Source organism: Hippoglossus stenolepis, chromosome 13, assembly GCF_022539355.2.
Source record: "Hippoglossus stenolepis isolate QCI-W04-F060 chromosome 13, HSTE1.2, whole genome shotgun sequence".
NCBI lineage: Eukaryota > Metazoa > Chordata > Actinopteri > Pleuronectiformes > Pleuronectidae > Hippoglossus > Hippoglossus stenolepis.
In genome coordinates, this window is record NC_061495.1 from 7,233,549 (window position 1) to 7,243,945 (window position 10,397).

Here is a 10,397-nt window from a genome sequence, read left to right on the forward strand (position 1 = left end):
TCAAAGTTGTGGAAGTAAACATCTTGTTCGTTTTTCAGAACAGACGATTTAAGATCAGCGGCATCTGGAGCATTCCCAAAGCTTGGACCGATATGAAACTGTTCTGGTTTTAATTATTTGCACTAAAAGGATGAGCAGCTCTGTGAGGAAGAAAAGAAAGTTTTCTCTGATAAAAAGTCCAACCTCTGTTCATGAAGAGGAAAAGTCAACGCCTGCTGCCCAAGAGCGTTTCCTTGAACTCAACATTCTGCTGCTGCTGCTCCTGCTGACAGATGTGGTGACACTCTCAGCAGTTTGTTCACGTTCGGACTCCGGGTCAGTTTGAGATTAATCAAGTACAATGTTGTGTTGCTCTGATCTACACATCCAAGGGCTCGTGGTTATTGTAGTCGGTGCCATCTCCCATAACAAGCTGATGGGAAAGAAAAAAAAATCTCTAACAGCAAAGTATCCAGGAGCCTCCTGTGTTTCTACACTGAGGAACATTGTATTGAAAAAGAAACCAGGAGCTCTTAAACACATTGAACCTAACTATAGTTCAATGGTGTTAAAACAGCAGTGACTCCTTGAGAGTCGTTCAACTGCAGAGTAGGACCTTGAAATAATACGTTTTACACTTGTGACCTGAACAATATACAGCAGGTAATATACCGGTTTGAGTGCTGCTGCTAATCATTTGCTCATTTCTGTCTGAGTAACTGAATTGCACATAATGCGTCACTGCTGACCACTTTAACAGCAGACCATTTTATATGGTATGATACTTTACCTCTTTGGCAGTCACTTTTATTCTTAAAGTGATTCAGTTGAAGGAATTCATTCTTTTAAAATATCAGCTTTGATTTGATGACGTTACTGCCCACTGTAGAAATGGTTTTGAATTGTTTCAGATCTTATTCTGTATTAACGTCACTGCAGCATTTGTTTTCTGACCGATGATTTCAAACAGCAGGACTTGAAGTTGGTGTCAAATTCCTGACAGGAAATGGGGAAGAATGAGGTTTAGGATAAGAAATCTTCTTGTATTGGTCCGAGTGTGTTGAATCACAATTTACAGTATTTGTTGCTGTGGTATTTTGCGATCTTGCAATCAACAAAAGAAATGTAACTCCCTTCATTCATCTTCATGTGTGAAATGTAATAACATTTTTAATATATTAACATTTTTAAATGTGTTTAAATTGTATTTGAATACCAATCTCTGCCTCAGTGGAGCACGCTCCACCACCGCCACCACCACCAAGACCCAACAGTCCCCATAGATATCAGTTCCTTAAATATGAATGTTTGGGGGTTTTTTTTCATCAAGATCCATGAATTACTTTGCATCAGATTTGTATTTTGCTGGTGTCAAGTGTTCACACTGGTACTCTGATGTGTAAGTGAGGATTCATACAGCAGATGCATCATAAATTAGGAGGCGTGTTCTGCTGAGTCTCTTGTAAAGAAGCTCATGTACAGTAAAACTTCTCTCCACACAAAAGTCTTCAAATGATGAAGAGTTCTGGCTCCGCGGCGATAAAACTCTGCGGCACATTGGAAGAAAATGAGGAAGCAGCTGCTGGCCCACTCACTCAACCCCCAACGTGCATCAAAAGAAGAGAAAAAACATAATTTGAAAAACAAGTCCTGAACTATGAGATTGCTGGCACACCCCTCCCTTCACCTTGCCTATTGATTTTTTGTCTCTTTTCCACTTAGCACGCATCACCATTCTCCTGCATAAACATTTGAAAAACCCAGAGGGCTCATCTCTCGGACAGAATCAATAACAGCAGGAGTCGTATTCACATTATAAACAACAGGTCCTGCATACTCATCCTCCGGCCTGCACCAAGGCTGCTAACTGCTCAGTGTGCGGCGAGCAGGAGAGAAACTGTACCAGCAACTACGAGAGGAAGAATGGAGAGCGAACTTAGAATCAGTTAACAAAGCTGATAACATCCCAACACGCTGGGGACACTAACTCCGATTACCACTTATAATAAGCAAGGGAGTAAAAAAACACATCTTACCTGACTGTCATCACTATATGCATGAGAAGAAATAAGATAAGTTAAAAACAAATAAATGCAAGTAAAAGTACTGGGAAAATGTATATTTTGACCCCATGATGAAGATCAGGATTCATCCTCTGTGGGACATGAATATATGTACAATATGTAAATCCATCCAGTCGCTGTTCGTGCAGTTTTTCTCCACAGCAACGCGCCCATCAACCAACTTTGTAGTTTTTATATCCACGCTGCCAGACTGGCTCAAACAGCAGTAAAGGCAGTAAAGTGTATACGACTTTTTATGCACTAACTGCAGAGCTTAATTTGCTCCACCTGCAGATTTGGATTAGCATCTATTTTATCGAGCCTGGCAGCTCCTTTGTCACCATCAAAATCCCATTGAAGTCACTCTTAAACAGCGTGTTTGCCAATTTTGGCTGCGTTTTGAAAAAGAAAAGCGAGAGAGAGGGATGTCAATCACTCAGGTCACACAGTTAAGTGTGTGGAGGGTTGTTTGTTGTGTGCAGCGGCTGAGCTGAGACCCACTTGAATGGAGCAGAGGAGCTAGGAACACATAGTTAGGTTTTCTTTTGCCTGTCGACTGAAGAGAAACGGGGGAAACAGGGAAGTGAAGGGAAAATTGACGAGAAATGAAAGAGCTGTGAGTCAGAAACGACCCACCTGCCCCTGCTGATTTTGAGTAATGTGAAAATGCTCTGATATTGAATGTAAAAAATGTTTTCTGAGTTAAGCAATGACAGTTTAATTTAGTTTAGACATCTAACACTCAGGTGTGTAAGGTTAGTTTCCAATGAGCTCCATGCAATGCCTGGACTGGCCATCAGAGGCACCAGGATAATCCGAGTGGGTTTGCGGACCCTCTGAACGTCTGCAAACATTTTACCAGCCCTGTCGGTCTCTGTGTCATTTGAGATGTGCATGATTCTGCTTCTGCTAAAGGTTCCCGCACTGTTTTCTATCTATTCTGAGGGAGCAGCACCCTCTCCGTTCTGCGACCTCCTAACTTACAAACGAAGCAAAGCTGATGAGTTTCATGAATTAGTTTTACTACCGAATGTTTTCAAACATCTGTTCTGTCCAGAAACATCCGTTCAGAAGCTTTTCTTACCCACTCCCATTGATCTCCTTTCTGGAGGCTGTTCACAACACAAAGGACCTTTTGTTTTAAAAAATGTCGGTCAACGAGTCAGGGTATTTACATGCAGCAGGGACGGCCCGACGTGGAGGATGTTCTCTGTCCTTGCAGAACCCTGAGTAACGACAGGATTAAGGGGGGAAACGGGTCTGAATTGTAATCCCACTGGTGAGAGCGGCTCTTTGAGTGGGCACGGACAATAAATCTGTGGGAGGGTCCACTCTCTCTTTGGCAGCTTTTATGTCTCTGCAACAATTCCGCTCACAGCCCTTGATCACAGCAGCAGTAAAGAACGCCTGCTGAGCGCCTGCTGCACATTTCATCCACTTAATTCTGACACTTTGACACCTGTGTTGATTATCGGACACTTTTCTAAAAATACACTGCGGCCTGTGTTTTAAAGAGCTAAAGGAAAGGAACAAAGGAAATGATGCTAGAAGACGTGAGATGAAGAGTATCCAAGATAAATATGACAGCTAACATAACCCACCAATTTCATTTACATATGTGCCGTCACCTGGTTTAATGCATTCACCTTAGAAAAATACTTTATTTGCGTGATTGTAGTTGCAGGTGTTTCTGTATCTATGATATGTTGAAACACCAATACGGACCTAGAGTCCGTACCCACATAATCTCGATTCAGATGAACATGTAGAACCTGAGGAAGCGAGGGGGATTTGGGGGCTGGCGACAATCTCGTTTGAGCAGGTTTCAGTCGCCCGCAGGTAAATCGTCCGAGAGCAAAAGAGGCGGAGCACATTGACCGAAATGCATTGGCGATCGTCCCTTTAATCTGTCAGCATTCACATGTAGATAGCTGTAAATCAAAATGTCGCCTCGACCTAAAACACCTACAAAACATTGCATTGTTTGTGTTTTGTTTGGAGAAACGTTCGACTCTTGTAATAAAAGAAACTAATTGGAAAGCAAACAGAATCTTGTCACGGACATCCGCTGTCCAACGGAAGTACCACAATATTGTCAGGGGTGTTTCAAACTTTAAACACATGGCAGTCAACAGTTTACATTGGTGTGCATTACATAGCCCTCACCGGTGGAATTAAAAGGAGCCAGGGATTGACCTGACTGTCTCACATCTATAGTAAGACTAGAGAGAGGAGAGATGTGAAAGGTTTAACTTAACCCCAATAAGCTCTTCACTGTAGTCATCAACCATAATATGCATTTTCAAATAGCCACCAGTGTCTCCACCTCTCTATTTATCCCCTTCCTCCCCGTGGACCTCCTCTCAGATGTGCTGGATTTAGAGAGAGGAAGCAACGGTGGGGAGGGGGGTGGGGGAGGATGTATATGTAGCACAACAACTGCTCTCTACCTGCAGCGATATATAGTGAGGGGGAAATGAAAGAGGTGGAGTGGAACAGAGGTGCTGGTAGATCTTATTTGTTCTGATCCAGCCAGATATGCACGGCTGCAGGGAGAGTAAACAGAGTGGACACATCTGACCTATTAGTCACAGACTGACCACCTCCATGGACCATTACGTGTGATGGATATGTACAACCATACTATGTGTGTGGGCCAAGTGAACAGGGGGTGGGGGGTGGGGGGTGTACTCCTCTCTGGAATTGTATTCATCTGAGCACGGGGGGAAAAAAATGTTAACATTCCCCAAGTAGCTCTGGGCTCACTTTTATCTTCCATCCATTCCTCAGTGCCAAATTGGCCTCTTACAGTCTGTCTGTCTGCGGCCTGATACGGAGCCTTGTGAGGTGGCCTTAAGTACGAGAGCATTCAAAGTGTCTGGCAGATAATAAACGGCAAAACTGCCTCGGTCACGATTGGCCAGTCCGGGCCCTGTCTCGCCGCGGCAATAATCACGCCATCGGTTTGAATTCACTCGGTGTCAGTCTGGCTGTGCTCTGCCGGCCTGCAGGAGGCACCGGCCTGCTGCTGTGGCAGATGTGGAGGAAATGATATGTTTGCTTTTTTTCCTCCTGGTGTCTCTGTGCTATTTGAGCCCCACGGATCACGTAGGAGGAAGAGCTCCTGACCCTCTCCGCTGCGAGAGGAATGACTGGTGACAGTCACAGGAAGTTCAGTTACATTTCATGGCCTGTCAGGAAGGATACAAAGATAACTGGCCCTGTCCAGACAGATGACAGCTCTGAGCACAGGTGGGAACACACCCGAGATGCATTGAAGACACGTTAGAGGACCTGTTCAGACCTGGAATTAACATCCGTCCTGAAAGATCCGATCACAAGAGGACAGCTGCGGATTCGTCTGTTCGCACCCGACATTAAAATGTGATCTCACTTCCCCCAGTCAACATGAAAATGATCATGCACGTCATTTGTGTCCACAAAGACCAAATTATGTCGCTTTCACCCAGTTTGAATACAGAGATGTGTCCGATGACAACGTGTGTGTGTCTGTGCGAGCGAGAGACAGAGAGGGAAAGAGAGCGGACGGATTCAGGACGGGCTGAATGGATGAAGAAGCTGCAGACGTAGAATCGTGGATTCATTGTGAAACTGTAGCAGGTCGGAGGACGTCAGCTGAGTAGGCGGTCCTTCACATGTGGTCCACTTGTGATCAGATCAGGACAGATGTTAACACCAGAGCAGACACATCTGTGTGTTGGTGTTTGTGAACAGAAATGAAGTACGTGTATATTTTGCATCTCCAGGGGGAGGAAGTGACCCCCGATCACTTCATGCGCTCAGGACACATTCAAGTGTCATGAACTCAGATCTGTCCACTTGGGATCAGGTCCCTGGTTGAGGATGTTGTTACCAGGTGTGAACGGTGTCTTTATGATTCCTGCCCATGACTCCTCACATTCAACCTGAGGCACGTTCCCGTCTCCGGAGCCGAGGGCTTAAAGGAACCAGTAAAACTCTGTTTGGTGTTTCTGATCTCTTCTGATCCGTCGGTGGGAATGTGAACTTTTTTTTTTTATTTGAAAGCCCAGTGAATTTAGATGTCTTGTTCTGGGTTGTTCACTGTGCAGCTTCCTGTGAGCCTGCCCACATGACCATGACTGAAGGCTTAAAAGAAAAACTACACAAGAAAGAAAGAGGCAGAAAGAGAGAGAGGCAGAAAGCACTAGGACCCAGAGGCCGAGCAGGGACTGTATAAAGGGACTGGAGGCTCACCTGGGCCTTTCTTCCTGCGTTGAAAGCGACCCAGGAGACAACACAGGCCAGCTTTTGTTTGGTAGGACTCCAGTGTGGTTTGATTTATCATGTGTGGTGAGGGACAACAACAACAACTTGAGGTAATTGCAGACACGTCAGCCAAGAAACGTGATTTATGTCACCTGCATTGAACTGTGCCGCACAATTGTTCCAAACAAACAGGGCCTGACGTGCAGGATAACACAGCCACTGTTTTCTCTTTCAGTCATCAGGTTGTTCTGTGGTGTAGCTACAGTATTTATTCAGGACGTGTTTGGCTCAGCGGTTATGGGGCCATTTTGACTCTATGCCTACATGTGTGTGTGTGAGTCAAATCAGATCCCAACACTTAAAAATTAAATAAATCCCACAAGTAAAAGCTATAGATTGGCCTAATAAAAAAAAAACATGCATGCATTACAAAAGTTCAATAATATTACACAAAAGTAGCCCTTTTATTGAAATGATGCTGTATTATCGTTGATGCATTTATGTTTAAGAACCACATGTAGAATATTTCAGTCTGTGCTGACGCGTTATGTTTCACAAGCTCATCTCTTTTGATCACGAAGTCTTAATCTGTAGAGGCGTCGTAAAGCCGTCAAACAAATGGAGTCACAAATTAAAATGTAATAATGACCAGATATCATAATATAAATATCATTTTGCAATGTGTGTAGGTGTTTGTGCGTGTGTGGTTGAAATTACAAATAAAAGGATATTACAATAATATTATTATTATTATTCCTTATCAAACTGCACTCGTGATTCCTCTGAGCCTTGATTACAAAGTGTGTATGGTTTGATATTAAAAACTGGACAACGACAATGCACAATTAAAAATCACAATCACAACCAGATGGTAAATAACAAATCATCATACTAATACATCATCATCATCATCATCATCATCATCATCATCATCATCTCTTAACACTGTTCAGTGAAAGATTAGAGACGCAGATGTTTTTGAGCACAATAGTTTCCTTGATGGAGAAAAACTCAATCTGTCGTCGTCCATTAGTCTTTAATTAAATGACTTCACTTCAAGATGTTTCTATTCACTCCAGTTTTTAATTTTTGTGTCTGAAAAGGTGGAGAGGAGGACACGATGAAGACCTCCCTCCGTTAGAGGAGAAGGTTTTGTAGACGAACAAGAAAGCGTTGAATAGGTGAGCATGGAGATTCCTCTAAACCTTTTCATCACACCTGCTAATGAGTTTTGCCCTTTTGCCTCAAATTCACTCCTTTTTCTTTTCTTTCTAACCTTCAACATTATCGTCCAAACTGTGTTGGCGCAGCCTCACTCGGTGGCAGCGGCTCGATCTGAGTTTTGCGTGGCTCTGAACTGTCGGTGCTGCCTGAAGCTGCCGATCGGTAATGATGCCCTAAATGTGCAGATAGCAGACGGGTCGAGATAAGAGATAAGAGATAAGATGGTGGTTCGGATAAGATGAAACAATGACAACAAGTTAAACGCAATTACGACAATGGTGAGCACAGGGTCAACGGAGCTGCAGGAAGGTTTTAATTGTTTAATTTTATGTTTTGCAAGACATGTTAGAGATATTACTCAATAACCCTGACTTCCATACACACATTTACTGTGAGCAGATTCATCCTCATGTCTCCTCCTCCCTCAAGTTTTAATGACAAAATCAGCGCCGCAGGGCAGAATGGGACACGTTTGATTTGTAAATATTTACCGAGGTTATTGTGCGTTAATCAGTTCACAACAGGAAGAGTTCCTCAGGTGTGTTTCTCTCTCTCTCGGCTGAAATGCACTCAGAGTGACAATCAATGGGAGCAGCGATGCATAAAATATTACAATGTTCTCCACAGCTAATAACACGTCACTATAATAATCGTAATCACAACATGTACTGTGTAACATGAGCAGCCGTATAGAATCAGTTAGATTAATTATCCCCTCATGCTCCACATCACCAGTATATAATAGTCTGTGCTGCTTTATGGCGATTTCTGACAAAACCACTTCACTGTGACAGCATCACTGGGAAAATCTCTAGTAAATGTCAAGTGATGGAAAGTGCAGCACAAATACATCTTACACTTATACATTAGAACAGTAAATGCAGGTTGTGCATTTAAACACAGTAAAAAGCAGCATATGTGTCATTTAAAGACCAAAACCATTAATTTAGTTGGTGCAATAACCACGTACAGTAAATTGCATTAAGAGTTAGGGCCGGGCGATTCATTTAACTTATTTGCGGTTACGATTATGGCTTCCAATGATTTTGAAAACAGAGTAATTGATATAAAACGATTATTTTTCAGAGTTTTTATTTGCAGTGAGGCTCTGGTTTTGTCTTGCCTTATGACGCCCGAGGCCACACTGCCTGCATGAGCGGCGCGTGGCTGCACCACAGTTCTGCTGTGTGAGATTTCTGGTCTAACCACAGTATTTACTCCAATTATAGTCCGGCTATGTACTCAACTAAAAGCCAGGACACTACAGCGGCTGTGCTGCTGCAAAAAGTATTGCCGCCGCTGCAGACGCACATTATATGTCCTGAATCCTTGTAACGTGCTGTACTGCCCCGACATGTCCTCGCTCCCCCACTGACCTGCGCTCACTCTACACATTAACACTAAACACAAACACTAATCAGAAGTTATTAGGATCTGACTAAATACACGTGATCCTCAGTTTGTGTGGGGAGCGACAGAAACACACACACACACACACACACACACTGCTGCAGACAGTAAAGACGTTCTTGTCGACACTAATCTGTTGACAAGGGCGCAGCAATTCTTTAAAGTTCAAGAGAAAACAGGTTTCAGGCTCTTCTGAATTGGTTTCACCTTCAGATTTCGGTCTACGTTTATATACAGACTCTGGTTTCAACAGCAAAAAAAAAGAGTTGCTGGTTCAAAAGAGTTTGTTATTTACTAGAAGCACCGTCTTTATTAACCACGGGCCTGTTCCCGGTGTTGCAGGCAACGATACCGCTGGGACAGCCGTGTCTTCTCTGCTGCAGCCTCACTGCGTTCAGATGAAGTTTTAGAGTTTGTACAGAGAACAGGTCACAGTCACAGCTCAGTTTGCACCTCGTAGACACATTTTACTCTGATTACTGTTCATGTTTTGTGTTGGATGGACAAGTTGATAAATGAGAACAATGCTGCCGCAGTAATGATTGTGTTAGAACTTGTGTGGAAGATGATCACTGCACAGATACACGAAGATGAAGATTTACTGTAAATTCAGTGGGAGAAACACTATGTGGGCTTTTAAACCAGGAAACAAACATCTGTTAAAGGTCAGAGGAACCTCTTTCCAGGAAGATGATTTTCTTTCAGACTTTAACCTTTAATTACATTTGAATTTAACCTTTAACATCTAATTAATCATAATAACAGCTAATTTACAACTTCACTTCAGTAGGTGAACATTCATCCGTGTTAACACCTAACTTAATACGGCCATCACCCCACGCTGCACAACGAACACACACAACTTACTGCAATTAATTCAGAAACCATGACAACCAAGGCATATGGTGGCTGAGAGGGACATTTGGCAATCATCAGGATAAATGCCATATTTTATCTCACAGCGGGCCCCATATGGGAACAGGGCCTTTCAAATGCTTAAAGCACGGAAGCGAAACACATGAATGATCGCACGTGTTTTTCAAGTTGTGTAGTTGCGTTTGATTCGCCACTTTACATTTTATCCAGCACAGGTCAGTAGGATGAAGAATCTGGATTTGAATCTTAACCCATTTAGCTGGAATATGAACTGAAACATGAACGATATAAAGAAAAATCTGCATGTGACATGAATAGTTAATGTAAAGTTTCTTTCCTCATTCAATGTAAAAAGTGACAGTCATGAGTTTGGTAAATTAAATTTATTTTTCCAAATGAAAATATTAAGACAAATAGTCCATTAGGAAAATAACTGTAACTAACTATATATTTAAATAAAAACTGTTATATTGGAGTATAATTCAAAATGTGAACATAGAACAGAAGCTAAATTACATTCCCAGGGTTCATTAATGTACAGTCCCATATTAGTTTGCATCATCTAATAATTATTTAATGATCAGCGTGTAAAAGATG